Genomic DNA, 17,007 nt, shown 5'->3' with positions numbered 1-17,007 from the left:
CTCAAGACAATGCAGTCTGAGAACCATTCCTGTGCTTTCTAGCGGTGTGTGTGAGAAGATACATGTAAGAGATAAGTCTAAAAGCAATGTAAGATGTAACATTTTCTTCATTGTCTTTCATTACAGTTCTGTATCTTAGCTAGCTAGAGTGGCTGTTGGCTTTTACCCCAGATAGGACTCTATTTCAGTGGCATCTGATGCCTCTACACTGTGTCCAACAACGTAGTCGTTTGACATAGCTTTTAGAAAAAAAAGGTGCTTTAGCAAGATATTACATTTTGCATTATTGAATTGTTGTAACTAATATAGCTGCATGGCTATTCTTATCCATGGGCAAATCTGAGAGTATTAATCTACCCACAGCCTAAATTACACCCACACAAAGATTTATTTTAAAAGTGAACACACAGAATGTAACTCAGCATTAAGTTTTTTTATCATCTTAATAAACCTCCTGAAATCAGCAAAAGAAAAGCAACATGTACAAGCAAATAGTCATCTGGTAATTTTTCTCCATAAAATCAGAAATGCAAGAATTTTCAAATTCTTTATTGTTTAGTTACTTTTAACCCAATTCACATAATTCAAGCATCATCTTTTCTGCATAAGTAGTCAAAAACGACTATATGGCTAATTGCTTTCCCAAGTTGTGGTCCTTTTTGAGCAATTGTATCACTGGCTGTGTCTCCGTCAGCGAGCGCTGTGGTGCCATAGATGTGGAGGTAAGACCACAGGTGCTGGGGACTCACATCCACACCATGCATATTCCTATGGGGTGGCTTCCCACGAGCTCTGGTGAGGTCCCAGGGCCCAGCATATGAGGTGCACAGCTCACGTGCATTTTCAGGTTTGGCTTAACCCCAAGGGATGCAGCTGTCATGCTCCAACACAGCTCTGCTGTCAGAACTGAAGTACAATAAATGGAGGGCGATGGGGAGGTTTGCTCCCTCCTGTGAGCAACCAAAAGGCTGGTGTAGGTGCACCCACTGGATACCACTTGCTTATGGGTCTGCCCATCGCAGTTTGAACGGATATCCAAGAAACATCACTTTTGATCAATTTTTGCTATCTGACCACCATTGAGGCTGTAAGTGCATCAACAGAGAACCACAAGGCAGAGGCAGGTCAGCTTGTGCTGGGTCTTGCAAGGAAATCACCCCCCTCTTCCTGCCTTAACAGAGCTGGACCTGGGCACCGCTCTCCACATCTTACATTTGCAGGGCCATAGTTTGAGGGGGAAGGCAGGAAAACCCTGTGTCACAGATAAAAGGACTGTAAATCATGGGGTAAATTATCCCCAAGCGTGACCTGACAGGTATATGAGACAACTCAGCCTCAGTCGTGCCTGATTTAGCTTCAGGTAGTTAAGTCCAGGTCTCCCACCTATGAGAACACTGCTGTGAAAAATGTTTGCCCTGCTCTCGGAAAGACTTTCTCCGTGTTTTCTCCCTGCCCAGCTCTGGATCATCTATGTATGCATGTATCTCTTGGCTACCTTGTTGTGCCAGTGTTAAGGCTGGGTGGTTTAAGGAGTTGACTTAGGCATATAATGGTAATCCCATTAGACATCATTGAGGTCCGGTCTGTGCATGTGAAAAAACACACGTTGAAATGCTGAGCTACAAGATCCTGCAAAATCTGAAAATATTGCTTTGTGGTGCTAATGATTAATATGAATATGTGTAAAAGGTTTTCATGATGTGGACAGTGTGAATGGTGAAATGGATTCAGGTCTTTTTATTTTCTTTTCAGCTTGTTATTATCTAGAGAAAAAACACTAATTACTAGAAGCTAATAGCTAGTGTGTTACTTACCCTCTTAATTAGTACCCTAATTATTAAGTGCAGTGATAACCACTAGTTAGAAGATATTTGCTTCTTAAGACTTTGTTTATCTGTCTTCCCACTCCCTCTTTTTAATGACACTGACACCAGCAGAGTTGCTGGAGAGAGAATACTAATAATTTCCCCTTGGGAAATGAGTCATTTTGAGCCTCCTGAACACTGTTATGATTTTCATTCTGTTGTAAAATGCTTTTCACCTTTGAACCGTTGGCTTGTGTTAGATTCTGGCATTAAAGCGCTAACATTTGAAATTGGGAGGATGAACTCAGGGGAGCAGAAAAGGTCACCGCAGCCGCACAAGATCTTGCTCAGTGTCTGCCATCTGGGAGGCAGGAAGGCATCTGAACACCACGGTCTTCGGCTGCCCATCTCTAAATCCTGAAGCGTTCAGTGAAAAATTCCTCATCGTGTCTATATAAAGTCATGATGTCATTTTGGGATGTACTTCATGTAGCCCCATGGATAACCTCCTGCTCTCCATCCTTTGGAGTAGGAGGCTGTGGTATCTGGGTGCTGGATGCTGCCGTCACGTGTGTCTGCACTGAGTCCTGCAAGAGGTCTGCTTGAAGTTCGCTCATGCTAAAGTGAAATGTCAAGCAACTACATGTGGATTCTTAATAAAATAACCATTTAAATAGAAAATTAAGCATAAATACCTGCCAAAAATCCTGTTTTGAGTTGGTTGGTATACATTGGCTACTGCCAGAAGTTGTAATCATACAGCCTGTTTATGGAGTCATCTTAACTCTTTCCAGGGAGCAGCACACTGTAAGTGACTGAAGCCAGTGATTTAAGATGCGTGGCAGAGGGGAAGAAAGATCTCTTGATTACAGAGCACAGTGTACGGCCGTGCTTGAGTTGGATATGCTGTAGCACACCAGAAAAAGTACTTCGTTAGCTGTAAAATCTAATGGAAGGAGCAAGACATCCTTGCTCTTTCTGCCCTTGATTCTTGGCAGTGTGGATTACAAAAGGCTTAAAGGATGTGGATTAGAAAACATGTGTTAACTATACGTGGAGTTTCTATAGCCTCATTAGTATGCATGATGCTTCACACTGATTTGACATTGTCTCTGCTCTGAGGAGCTTGAAATCTAAAGGCAAAACCCTGTGACCATCTGAAATCTGAACATTTCAAGGAAGCCTCTGAAAAAAGGATTCATGAGACTGTGAACAAATACATTTTAGTTGACATGTCAAAAGCAAGGAGCAGGGAGGGAGGCAGAGGTAAACAACTGGAGTGGAGGAGAAAAATAGTGAAAAAGTCCTAATTGTTGTCAGCTTAATTCCAGCCTTGTTCACCCGGACAGACTTCGCTGCCTCTTTGTCAGTGGAGGTGTTTCTGATTTACACCGATCTAAGTGAGAACATCTTCCATGCTTTTATCCAACATTGCTGCTGCTGGAGTGGTTTTAACCGCTCAGTCCTTTTGCCTTGTTCAATATTTATGGGTGCACAGGGTCCCTGAAGGAGCCGGCAACGGCGCAACCAGAGGCAGGATGGGCAGGCAGCTGGTAGTGCTTCTTCATGCAGGGACCCACGTGGAAGAACCGCAGGGGGTGATCTGTTCTGCGCGTGAGGCAGCTTCCTGCACCTGAAGCTGATCCCAGTTTTTCCAGCAAAGCAGTGACCTTCCACAGGCAGTTTTCCCATGGTGCCTTTCTGGGTGTAGTCCTTTTTGGTCCATCAGATACAAGCAGCTGCAGCCCCAGTGTGGCCATTTTACAAGATGCTGCTGCATGGAGTGTCTCTCCTCTGATCTGTGTAAGTGCTCCAAACTGCTTTTCTTTCCTCCTTCTTACAATTGTGCCTTTCCCAGGTGGAAATGCCAGCACCCAATACTCCCCACACCACCACTGGCTTAGTGACCTGCTGCCGTGGGTGCCTGTTTGGTGACACACTGAATCGCTCCTGTGGAGCGAGTTGCAGGGCATTAAGAGCAGCATAACAGCAGTTTGCAGGGCATTAAGAGCCAGTGCAGGTTTCTTTACATGCATAAGATGGGAGTTACAAAACAGAGCTTTGCAAACCAAGATGCTGACCAGTCTTGGGTTAAGTGCATGCAGGAAAAAACAGTGTGCTTGCACTATTGCTTTGAGCCTGCCAGCCCATGCAGCAGCTGTGTGTGGACCCTGACCTCAGCACAAACTGTAGCATCCTGCAAGTCCCTGTGCGTGTCCTGCCTCTGTGCACTGGCTGCTTGGGTGTTCATGCCCCACGTCACATGTTCACATGTGGTGGACATACCCTTCACTCAACCAGAGAAAACAGCTACCTCAGGGTAAAGCCAGTATGTACTGGGGGATGAATAAAGCTTTGAGGATGATTATAACATGCCTGATGCTTTCCTGAGAATAGCAGTGATCGCAGAAATTGAGTCAGGGTGAGAAGCAGAGGAAGCTTTTTTGGTCTGTGACCTGGTGGTCTGGAAAACAAAGAAACCCCCCACCCAGTTTGTTAATTAGGCCGAAGATTCTTCAAGGCAGTGAATAAATGCCCAGGCTGGGACGGAGGCACCCTGTCGAGCCGGCACACGCTTCTCCAGCTCTGAGCTCAGCCACCCACCCTCTGCAGTGCTCCGTGCCCAGCTGAGCCGGCAGCCCTGTCCCACTGCTGCTGCCCTGGCGCATCCCAGGCTCTGCAATGCTCCATCACAGCTCTGTGCGTGCAGCTGTTGTGTGTCTGCAAGGTGTTTCTAGCTGCGAAAAGCACTCGGTTTGGACTGTGACAGGAGTGCAGGCTATCTATGCCATGATTAAAAAGCCTTTTCTCTTGTTCCCTTCTGATTAGACATAAGCTTCATTATTGGCAGTAGAAAATGTTTAGTTTTCTTGAAAGACACTCAGCCAGAGGGGGGTGGGGGTGGTGTTTTTCTTTGTGGAAGACCAAACATGATCAGTTCTTTCCGATTCCCCTCTCTTGGCAGTACTGCAAGAGACAACAGCCTTCAAAAGAAGGTCCTCTTTCTGTCCTGGGTTTATAAATGTCTCTATGGCTACACTAATAGCATAGCCTTTTTTTACCCCCTCCCCAGATCTGTTCTGCCAGAGAGGTGCTACAGCAAGAGATGGAGAGGAAAGAAAACTCTTGAGGCTTTGGTGTATGCTGTTGAGTCCCCATCTGTGAGATGGGACCCAGCTCCCTGAGCGCTGGTCACTTGAGGCTCACAAGGACTCAGCAGTCTTTCACTCAGTGTTCCACTGCCAGGTAGATGCCACTTGTCCATCTTGCCTGGGAGGCTGGGGTATCATGGTGTCTCCCACATCGTTTTGGTACATCTTTATATTAGGTACTCTTACAGGCTTTTTCAGTCCTGCCTACAGCAGTTAAGCTTTGGCTGTCGAGTCTGTCTTTTTGTATCCATGCAAGTGTTTCCGTGCAGTGATCAGAGCAGCTTTTAGCACAATTTATTTATTATCATACTCTAATACAAGACTTTCTTAAATCATTATGTACATTGGTATGAAAATCTGTGATCACTTAAAATTGAAAAATACCTGTTGGTGTTAAAGCATTTTAAAGAATGCAGTGTTTACTGGGATGGGGACTAACAGCGCAGTGCTTTCTAATTTTGTGTTAATTTTATGCTTTCTAGCACAAAAATTGTATGCGATTGTAAGATGTTTGCACCCTACATTTCCTTGGGTCCTCTGTGTGACATCTGTCTCTGGGAACATTTTTAGTCACTGCCCAGATAAATGGTATGCATGAACATTGGGGATAGAGAGTTCTAGGCCTGATCTGCTCGGAGTGGCCTGAAATGTCATAATTATTCACAATAGTGGCCCATGGACAGGAGAGAGTTTTCCTATGGGAAGTACCAGGAAACTAATTTCTGGAAGTTGTGCTGCTCTGTGCATGCAGCGTTCCCTGGGAAGGAGCCTGTATTGGTGGGATTTCCATGCACAGGTCTCTTGTCCTTACTGGCGACTGGCAGAACTGTGTTCATAGGTGTTCCGCACGTTGCACTAGGTTTCTTTCCCTCAGAGCCTTAGAAGCGCAAGGAAATAAAATAATAAAATTGTTACAGCAGCAGGAATCCAGTTGAATGGGTAATTGTCACACAATGTAAAGGTATTTGAAAAGGTGGACGAAAAAATAATCTAAATGTCCTCCTTTTACTGGGAAAATGTATTATTATTTATGAATAATTTTCGTTGTTGAAGGAAAGTGTAAGATAAAATCAGAGAGACCATAAAAAATGAAATGTAGAAAGTGTTATTTATGTTATATAGGAGAAGAGGGAATTACTGGCAGGGAGAATGCTAGTTTATTTAAATACAAAATCAAGTTATTCAGAATTGCATACTTAGATTGACTTGTATACAAATAGTAGTCCACAATTCTTTCCGCACTAGAAATATGAATTCTGGTGAGTACAGCTAATGGCTCTGTCCCACCTTGTATTGGTATCCCCAGACCACACAGGAGTCTGGGGTTGGGGCAATATTCTGCTGCAGCAGGAGCTGAGCAAACCTAGAGCTGAATGAAAGGCAGTTTTCTAAAAGGTTTCCTGTCTCTATACTGGGTGAGAGAAACAATGAGACAATACCACCCAGTATCAGCTACCAGTGCTGCTGGTATCAAAGCATTAGACGACTGACAGTCTGCTATGACTGATGCCTTAACTAAATTATCAACATATGTGCTTGGGCTGTGAAGCCGAAAGCATTGGGTTTGAGAGTTGTGTGTATATGTGTACATATTAATAGGTGGTGAATAATTTTTACTACTTCTTGCCACTAAGGATTGTGAATTCTAATTAGTGAATGTGTTTATCCTCAGAAAGCCCCTGGCTCTTCTAGGGTGGTAGCCTCACACAGTGCTGCTCTGCTGGAACAACCCTCCCCTTCCTTTCTCCCAGCCCTTTGCAATGCCCCACAGTTTCAAGTCACCAACTTTGTAGCCAAGGACTGCTTTATCGATACAGAAATATGCTTCTACTGTACAAACAAAACATTTTTAGTGCTACAGATGCTGCTATAGAGACAAAGTGAAGCTGTGTGCCTGTTTCCTGAAGCCATCCCCACAGATGAATAAAGCTGCTTGTGTTTACACTGGCAGAGGAAGGAGTCCCAGAGCCTTGCAGTTACTGGATTGCCGTATGCCTTGGTGTGGTCCAGAGGCAGAAGCTGTCACTGTCCTTCTTTCTGTTCTTAAAGAATGACAAATTTTTAATGAGGTTTGCTAGTCATTGTCAACATTCAAAGGTTCATCGCTAGATTAAGATATGAAATGATTCCTGTAGATCCTCTTTGGACTGTCAAGCCTATGTGACCAGGGTCGCATTTGGGGTGCTTTCGGCTCCTCTCTCTCCATGGTTCTTCCTACAGGGCTAGAAACAAGACCTGGAAAATTCTTTTGCATGTTCCCAGAAGACAAAGTTATCGTAGAAAGGAGAAAAATACAATGTTTACTTAGTTCTCAAGATGTATTTGGAGACTGGTGTTGCTGGACTTGTGTAGGTAGATGTTGCACCTGATTTGTAGGACTGGTGATCAGCAAGGAAAGTTTTTTGCTTTTGCTGTTTCAGTCTGCCAGTAATGGAGCATGAACAGGCATGAAATGTCATAATATCTCAGATTTTTACACTCCTGTATTTTACCATAAAATTGATTGCTTTCTCAGATTTGAGAAATTGGACTGTGCTGAACAGATTAGGGTCTGTTAGTATTGGCCAGCCCTGCACATCCTTTAAACAGATAAGCACTCAGAAGGGGTTTGTACTGTTGGAAATTCTATCCAGAAAAAGGTGACTATGTCCATGAAGAACATTTTTTCATCTCTTCCTGTTGACAGAAAAACAGCACAAGTAATGCAGGTTTATAGCATATCAGATCACTGCCAAGGGAAAAGTGTTGCTTAAAATCAGTTTGAACCTGCTCTTTCCACTGGGAAAGGGAGTTCTTACTGAAATGTAAACTTTTGTGGGTGCTTTCTGCTTTTCATGAGAAATGTCAGTTCCCGAGAAAAGGAAAAAGCCTTTGACTTGGGGATTTGGGTTATAGTAAAGACTCAAATGTTTTGGTGAGAGCTGAAGGAAGCTTTATGTTCTGACCCAGCAGGGCAGAAGTGCAGGGAGTAAACGAGGACTACGCCTCGTGAAATACTGCTTTGGAAACTTCCGAAAGATTCGTTTCCCCTGACAATATGTTCCGTTTGCTATCATGATTAGCTACTTCCTCAATCACTGCTTTTATGCATTCAAGGGGAAATTCCATCTGCTGCTCTTGGTTACCTGCAACACTCTGTGTGTGTGTGTGTGTGTGTGTGTGTGTGTACACACACCCATGCTTGGTAAAAGATACTTGGAAAAGAACAACAAAAGAAAAAGCACTTTTACTGTTAGTTTTAAGAAAAGTCCCTACATCTGAATGCTGAAATAAAGCTCAGCATAACACATGGATGAAAGATAATTTCATGTCGCAACTCTCCTGAGCCATATGGCTGGTGGTTCTGGATGCTCAGACCCCCTGGATGCCCGATTGCTACATCTGCACACGAGGCTGTGTAATGTGCTCCGAATGCCACAGTCTGCGCCCAGCTTAAAGGAGGGTCTGGAAAGATGAGTAATTGCTCAGAATGACCTGGAGGAAGCTCTGCTGCTTCCCTCCGATTGATGGAAGGTGTTTGCTACACAGAGTTGTAGCTGGACTGACAGTGGAGTCAGGGCTTGGGGCCAAACTACAAATGCCTGAACTGATGCAGCAGGATGGTGCTGTCATGAGCTGAACTGGCTTAACCCCGGAAAGGAAAGACCCCAAAAGAAGTTGTTGCACCTGCAGCAGGGCAGTGAGCGTTGCAGCACATCTCCCTGCTCCGGGCTGCGGAAAGCTTGTATTTTACTCACACAAGAAACTAGACTCTAAGTGGCCCATGTATAAGGCTGTGTATAGATTAAATGTCTGCACGAGGCAAATATGATAGTACAAGTTACTCTTTTTTACCATTACAAAACCGTATGCGTAATGCATGCCTAATGAATAATTTGTGCAACGATCTATTCCCAAACTTACAATATTACACAAATTTTTTCCTTCTGAAAGTAAAAAAAGGGGAAGTGTTATCTGTCAGGAATAAGAGGGGACAGGCAGGCTTAGCAGCCGCTGGCAGTCATGGGAGCTGGCGAGCTGAAACAGTCCCTTGAGGAAGCAGCTCTCGGAGACACGTAAGCAACGTCCACTATTGCTCTGCTAGCAATCCAGGAAGAAAATGAAAGTCTGCCAAATGTTTAAAAATCATTCATTTTATTACAGCGTTATTCAGTCCCCATAACTTTGTGAAATATTGTTTGGAAAGCTGATTGTTTAAATGAGTATGGATATAAAATCAAAGAAAATGCTGCCCTTGGAGGCAAGGCCATAGTCTTTAATTTCAGTCAGAAACAAATAAATAGTGACTATTACTCTTCAGCCTTTTGAGTGTTTTTTTGTGCTCTTAAATCCATGGATGATTGTATAGGGGAAGAAGCAAGGAAAAAGAAACCTGCTCAAGATAAAAGTTCTATGCCTTTTCTCTGTTAATTTTGGCCTAAGACTCCAGAGCCTGAAGTAAACACTCTGTGATATTGGAAGAAGCTGAATAGTTTCTTTTCACACTCATTATTTTGATTTTTCCTTTTGGCCCTTCTGGATTTTCCTGGGATCACCTCCTAGTCCCTGACTATATGACCTGTGAGCTGGGGGATTTCTCTTCCTTTTTTAAAGCTCATTCTTTCCAGATATAAAAGATTCTGGTTACTTCAGAGAAACAAGTCATACTTTGCCATGTGTTGTTCACAGAATGCAGCCAGAACTCCTTAGTTAAGTTTTAAAAAGTCTAAAATTAATTAAATTCTTTGAGTGACCTGAATTAAAATAGGAGTTGGAAAGCTCAGTTGCTGTTGGGTTTTCATGTGGGGGCTGTGCTGGTGCAGAAGCAGCAGCAAGTCAGAAGGAACGGACGATTTGTTATCCAAGCTGATAAATTCCAACCAGGCCATCCGCATCAAAGGCCTTTGAAAGATGGAAACTTAGACATTGTTTTTCTATTTTTAAGTATTATTTCATTTCCATCAACTCATTTTGTGTAGACTGACATCTGCCCTCTTTTGCAGAGGTGTAACTGCCATCTACTGACTGCAACGCCGACGGTCTCATCAGCTCCCTTAAATCCCAGGCTTCAATGGCTCTTAAAGGAAGGGGAAGCCCGTCCAGGAACGCCTGTACGCACTGTCTTGAGGGAGGAGGACGAGGTTATTCAACAGATTGTGCCTGTGATTTACACAGATTTAACTCAGCAGATCTGCAACTGTGTAAAACAAGCCTGAACGGCTGCATTTAGTTTCCCAGTATTTTGTCTTTCTCGGAATACAGTTTTGCGGTGAACTGAATTCCTAGCGACGCTGGACAAAATCAAGGAGGGCATTGTAGTGCTTTACAAGTTACTGCTCAGCCTTTTGAATAACCGTGAAGAGAAGATTAGTTGACTTGATATGGGGACAAGATGCTCTTTTTTTGAGGCTACCCCGTGGAGGAGACTCACTCACAACATGCCCGTGTGTTGCCATGCTGTCTGCAACCAGCACAGTCCTCTGTCAGGGCCCGAGGGCTCTAATAGGCATTAATGACCCTTTCCAGCATCACTCGAGGTCTCCCCTGAGCTACATCGTAGGAGTGCTGGTCCCAGCCCCCCTCAGCTGTGTCATTGCCTGGCCATTGATCCCTGCTGATCCAGACCGTGACTGATGACCCAGCTCCACCTCAGGCCTGCACTGTCCCCAGGGATCACTGGGCTGGATCTGGCTCTAGTCACCATCACTGGACCTGACCCCAAGCTGCAGTTTGACTTCTTGGCTTCACTTTGGACCTTTCTGTGTCACTATGAATTTTCCTGATGATTTGGACTCTTGGTCAGACCTGGCTGCTGGCCCCCAGCCTCACTTGGGTGTGCTGAGTCATCCTGACCCTATAAACTGGAAAATCAGTTATGTTGGTTGGTTTGGTGAACCTACACAAAGTACTTGCTTCTTCCTAAGCATTAGAATTTAACTGAGCAAAGACTGCTTGCACCACTCCTCTCTCGTGAGAGAAATAACCCACACAAACTCATACTAAAATACCCAAACGGATTCAAATTATTTTGGTGCCAATTTCCAGATGGCACTTTCATATGTCATATTAACTGCCCTACTTCAGTTCAGCCCACTTTTCTTCTTCCCTTTGATGCCATTGTTTTCAAGTTTGCTGTAACTTAAGCAAAATTGGAACAGGACACTCTATAAACTTCCTTAAAGGAGGTTGCTGTGATGGTAGGATCCACAAGAATTATAGGAGAAAAGGTCTGATTTGTGTGGTTTTAAAAATGATGTTGGTTTACAACCTTTGGATTTACTCCTGAAAAAAATCCTTTGAAAATCAAAACAGAACTCGGGGATTTCAATTTAAATCAACCTGCGAAATCATTAATTCAGTCATCACTACTGAGATGTGACTCGCTTGTTTGCCAAAGCATGTGAAAATGTCTGTTCTGTGTGAAACCATAAATTAACCAACGTTAGCTTTGAAAAACTGGCAGGTCTCGTCAAGCCTCCCAGATAGCACACGTGGAGATTCATAGTTATAACGAAACCTGAAAGGAGCAAGTTGAGGCTGCTCTCCATTTTTCCCAACAGACCATTGCTTCACTTGCTCTCAAGCATAATACTTTTCAGCATAATAAAACTTTTTCAAGTCTTCATTTTTAACATTCAACCCATTTTGAAATTTTTCAAGATGTATTTCAAATTAAATTTATTTTTGGTGTTCTGAGCACAGCATGAAGATAGTTCATATAATAATGCTTAATATGATTGCCAGCTTTTTTACTTTGGAGGTTTTTACAAGAATTCAAAATCACTAATTAAAAGTACAAGTATTTGCATATGTAGATGAAAATCTGGCTATAATTTTTATTTTGCAGAGTACATTTCAAAAGCAAGATGTGATGGTAATATCTGTAAGAGACGTATTCCTGGGTTGCAGAGTCAGGTTGGTGTATTTCTTCCTAATAAATTTCTGACTGTGTACATATTTACTGAGCTCTTAAAAAATATCTATTTTTTGGAAGGTTTTGAACATCAATTCTCAGGCTGTATTTTAGAAATACAGTTCTGTACTACATTTACCCTCAGCCAGAACAGATGCTGTAATCTGAGCTCAAAAACCAGCAAATATTAATCTTTATGAATTTTTTGAGGCATATAGTTAATTTGTCGTTGTTCCCATCCAGTTAAGGACAAACTTACATATGAAGAATGGAATCATAGGCACATTCCTTTGTCTTTATTTTTCAGTACCAATGGGGTGTGTGTGTGCATATACATATAGTTGAGAAAGCAAATCTGTCTGTCCTCTTCCATTTTATAAAATTTCCACCCATCTGGATGTTTATATCTTGGAGAAAATGGGAAGAAATATAAACTTTCCCCACTGAGCTTTAAAGACTGCCAGTGAAATAAACAGTCCCGCTCACCAGAAAGTTAGCCTAAGTGAATGGGTACGTTTGAAAGGTTATGAACTAAAAAAAATAAAAATGCAAAGTTCTAAATTGGATTGCTGGCAGCAGCTCCTCATGTTTCACTTAAGCCAGTTTAGTTAAAATGATTTTCCTTTTTGTTTGCCAGGAAAAACAAGATGCTTTGTTTAAGTTCATTACCTCTAAAATTTTGTAAGTAGGTGGGTACTAAGCTATGCTCTGTTTTCTGTGTACTGAACTCTCAGATGAAAGCATCTTTGTCTGAGAAGTTGCCTTTTTGCTCCTATTTGGATGCAGAGCATCCACCATTGTGCACAGACTCTCACGGAGATTTCATTTGTACCCTCTCATTAAGCTCTATGCTTGGGTTTGCAGCCTCAGCAGCTGTGCTGCTTAAATATGGGGGAAATGCTTTTTTTCTCCCACTTGCTTTTATTGTTTGCTTCTCAACGTTAGACACAACTGAGATGTTTCTCTCTTAGATCATGAATAAAGGCAGACTTAAAGCACAAAGATGATGTCTGTGCTTATCGGTCCAGATTCCTAATGCCCGCAGAGATGTAGGAGGTGGTGTGAGGTGTGAGACACCTTTCCTGTTGGCTGCGATGGGCAAAATGCCCAGTGTTGCTCACTTGCATGGACCAATATGTCCACACAAATATGTCCACAACACACAAATATCCCGTATCAGGCTCTGCCCTGTTTGTCTCCTGGCTGCTCAGTGCCATGGTGGGCAATGCACGCTTTGGGATGCTTTTTCACAGGGATTTGTTTCATACAAGAACAAGGTGCTTTGCTGTAGGCGGGTCAAACTCAGGTGTTACTAAAGATGTTACTAAATGAATAAAAGCATTTTTAAGCCTGCTCCTTGTTTCCTCAGCCACCTCTGATTTTGCATGTGTGCAGCCACGCTGAAGGCTTTGCTGTGGGTCCCTGCAGCGCTGTTCCTGGGTAAAACTGTGCCAGATGCCCCTCACCAGATGTGTGCCAAGGAACATTTAAGACACAAAGGGGTCTCGCTATTTTGGACTAATCTCATTTTAAAGCAAAAGAATGATGAGGAATGATGGATGGTTAAAGAACAACTTCAGTTAAAAGACTATGAATAACTTGAGGAAGGCACTTCAAAGCGCTCTCTTGGACTAAGAAGCAGTCCAGCCTCATCCAGGGTCTGTAAATAAGATTGGCCCCCAGAGTTATGTTTCTTATGGAACAGCACAACTAAATTCTTTCTGCAAACCACGGGCTCAGTTTAGATGCTGGTATTATTACAATTTCCAAAAAGTCTTTTATGCAGAGATGATGGAAACCCAGCAGCGTGGCTTCTTCCTGGCGCCTGCCCCAAGCCCCACGCAAATGCAGTAATTGCTGCTGCACAGTAGTGTGACTGTAGGCCTAAACAGCCATAAGTCCTCCTCAGTTTACATAAGGGCCTGTTTCTTTATTTATAAAAAACCCAAAAATTAGAAGTAAATCTGCTGCTTTAAGGGCTCTTTCTTCAGTTTTAGCACCCTCTAAAATACTCAAATGGACTTCTAAAGCAGATGCATGTAGTGCACTGTGGGCGAGGATTAAGCAAGCCCAGATTAATCGTACAAGGAGTAATCAAATGTGGAAACACCCTGCCTTTTCCCCTCGGGGGACATCAAACGAGCGGCAGCGTTCAGAGCAAGCTTTGTTGTTGGTTAGAGCCACCTCCTAGCTGGTTTCCTAATAGCAGTGCAATAGTTGATGCAATCCTACCTATTAACCTTTTATTTTATGCTCTGTATGTTTTTATTAGGGAAGACAATAGGGAGACCAGTGTGCTTGGCTAATCAGGTTTATTTATACCCAATCACAGTGTTGCCATCATGACTGGAATGCACATGGTACCGAACTGGGATCTTTTGCTTTGTTAGAGAGGAAATACCAGATGTTTTAGGCAGGCTGTTAGGGGACACGGTGAGCAGGTTTGATTTTAGAAATGGTCACTCCATGCTGCCTGGAAATTGAAAACATCCTTTCCAGGTATCTGTTTCAGCGTTTGGAAACTGGTGGTCACCTGAAAGCTTTGACCCAAGTTTCACACGGAATGCAAAATGGGTAACAGTAACTAAGTGGAGGCATGAAAAATGAATTGTCTTTTTCTCCCTGGAGAAGAGATCCATTCTGCTGGAACTGGATAACACTTGGAAGCTCACAAAGCTCCTTTTCATTAGAGAAATGAAAGCCTCGTCATCTCTAGAGCTCTTAATTAGGCACCTTTTGCCATTCCCACAAATCTGTGTGTCTGCTGTCCAGTCCTATTTGTTTTAAAAATTGATTCATTCATTTCAGCTCTTTTGTTGGGCAGCAAAAATGGATAGACCAAATGAACCTGAACACTTTGTAAATTGTAAGGGTTTTAATATAATCAGCGTGGCCACGCCAAGCTCAGAGAACAAGTGTACGCCAATGCTTTGGTGCAAAACGCTCACAGAGCAATAACAAAAACCATGTTCAAAGCAAAGAGGGCTACAGAGGAGAGAAAAAAAGCACACATGGAGTATTAGCTACCTGCAGACCTATATGGTGCTCCTGCATTTATGGTGGGTATTAATCTGCAGGAATCGCTTATCAGTTAGATAGGAAGGGTCAAAATGAAAGTGCTAGGTTTTAATAGTAGTTAGGTTGAATGTTTTTAGTGCAGGTTTTCTGATGAGGAATGGTTTAAACGTTTTATTTAAAGGAGTTGGCATTTATTTTTCACCACTTCCTGAAAAATAACATCTTTTAGGTATTGAATATAAATTTATACTGAGATCAACTCTGTAAGCCTTTCTTTGAAGCATTTCTCTGTTATGACAATATTCAATGTCTGTTTACAAGGAGGTTTTTAATTCATGCAGGAAACAACCCCTCTTGTACAAACGTGTAAATGTATATATGAATGCAAGTATTTGCATATAAATGTTTTCTCTTCATTATTTTCTCGTTTAAAAAATCTCAGCCAACCTTGAAACAGGAAAAAAACAATAACCATCACTAGTGGGACCTGCGTGAAGTGTCGAGGTGTGCGACTGGAGCTCATCAGTGAAGCCAAGCAAAGATGATGTGAGCCTCACTATCCAGGAAGCTGAGTGCCATGTGTGCGGTTGCTGCTTTCCAGGCTGAGAAGAGTCTCCAGTTATCTGCATTTTCAGGTTGGGTTGATCTTTTCAAGACGTGGCAGTAGTAAATATATGGAAGGTTTTTTTGCAGAATTTTGTGCAAACACCCTAGGTTTGTATTTTAGGTCTAGAGCTACTATAAAGTTGTTCTTTACATGGATAGAGGGCTGGATGACCCATTATTAATCAGTGTGGTGCATTTTGGAAGGGGAAGGGGAATACAGGCAAAGGTATTTAGCTTATGTGGACACTGCGTGTTCTGGGGAGAAAGGGTTTTAAATAAAGGCCAACATGGCTAGCGGAAAAGAGGAAAGATCATTGATTGGAAGTCCTGTAGGGGTTGTTTTCACATTGATTATCTGATTGTCTCTTCAGTGTACGCATCTTTTCCTTTAAAAGTGGTAGCAGTTTGGGTCGTTGCTCACTGTGGCTGCACAGATGAGCTGTGCCATGAGAAAGCCTAAAAGCCTTTTCTCACATGCATGCAGAGGAATATAGACGCGTGATGTATCCTTGCAAACTCCCATCAGCCAAATTGTACTAACACCGGTGTCTCAGCTGTCAATGTTAGGTTCTATTCATTTTTTTCTCAGCCTGTTAAAGAGGTTACCAACAAAACTATCAGTGCAGTAGAAATAGCTTAAGAAATTATAAAGATCCTCACCTCTTGTATTTCTCTGCCCATTTGTTGTTGCTGGTGGTATGACATGAGATGCAACACAAATACCTTTATTTAGTTGAATACAGCATGATTTGCTTTTGAGTTCCTTCTTTCTCAAAGATAAGCAAGTCTTACTCTTGTTTTATTGATTGAAAGTTGAAATTTCCATAACCACAGGGAGAGTCTTGCTGACAAAGCAGTGTAAGCAAATTGTCTTAGAGGCACTCACTACCTAGAGGACTGAATCAAAAAGGATTTATCAAAGGAGGTTCACACAAGAAGGAACTTTGCTCTTTCTCATGAGTAGATGGTGCTTGCAGCATCCAGCTCAGATTGCTCATTCATATGAGGCAGATCAGATCATGGACATTGCCAGTGAGGCCTCTTCAATGGTGGGTGCTCTTTGCTGCAGCACTTCCTACACATTTTTTTGCCCAAGGTTCTAAAAGTCCCTGCAGTCTGTATTTTGCTTATAAATGTGAGAGATGGTCCATGAATATACTCTGCATTTGCATTGTATTAGCTGGAATTTGCAGCACAAGTTCCTTTGATTGATGACAGTGAAAGCATTAAACATCAAGGCACACGGGAGCTGTGTAAAACCCGGCAGACTCACCCTTAATACTGTAACTTTTTTAGTTTCCACTGTGTAAAAATATACTTGGGTCTTCACCTGCAAAAATTCAGAGTGAAACTCTACTCAGAAAAGCAGTTTCATCTCTAGTGTATCAGGGCCAGGCATCTGGTGGTGTCAAAATGAAAATGTGACACATTATGTTTAGCTAGACCTGAGATGAATTTTGAAAATTGCTCAAGCTTGGAAAATTTTACATGGTTTGGGAGGAGGATGAGCTGCTGAAATGCTCAGCTTAGCTAT

This window comes from Grus americana, chromosome 11 (assembly GCF_028858705.1).
Source record: "Grus americana isolate bGruAme1 chromosome 11, bGruAme1.mat, whole genome shotgun sequence".
NCBI lineage: Eukaryota > Metazoa > Chordata > Aves > Gruiformes > Gruidae > Grus > Grus americana.
The sequence above is the reverse complement of the archived record's forward strand: the minus strand, read 5'-3'. Positions refer to the sequence as shown.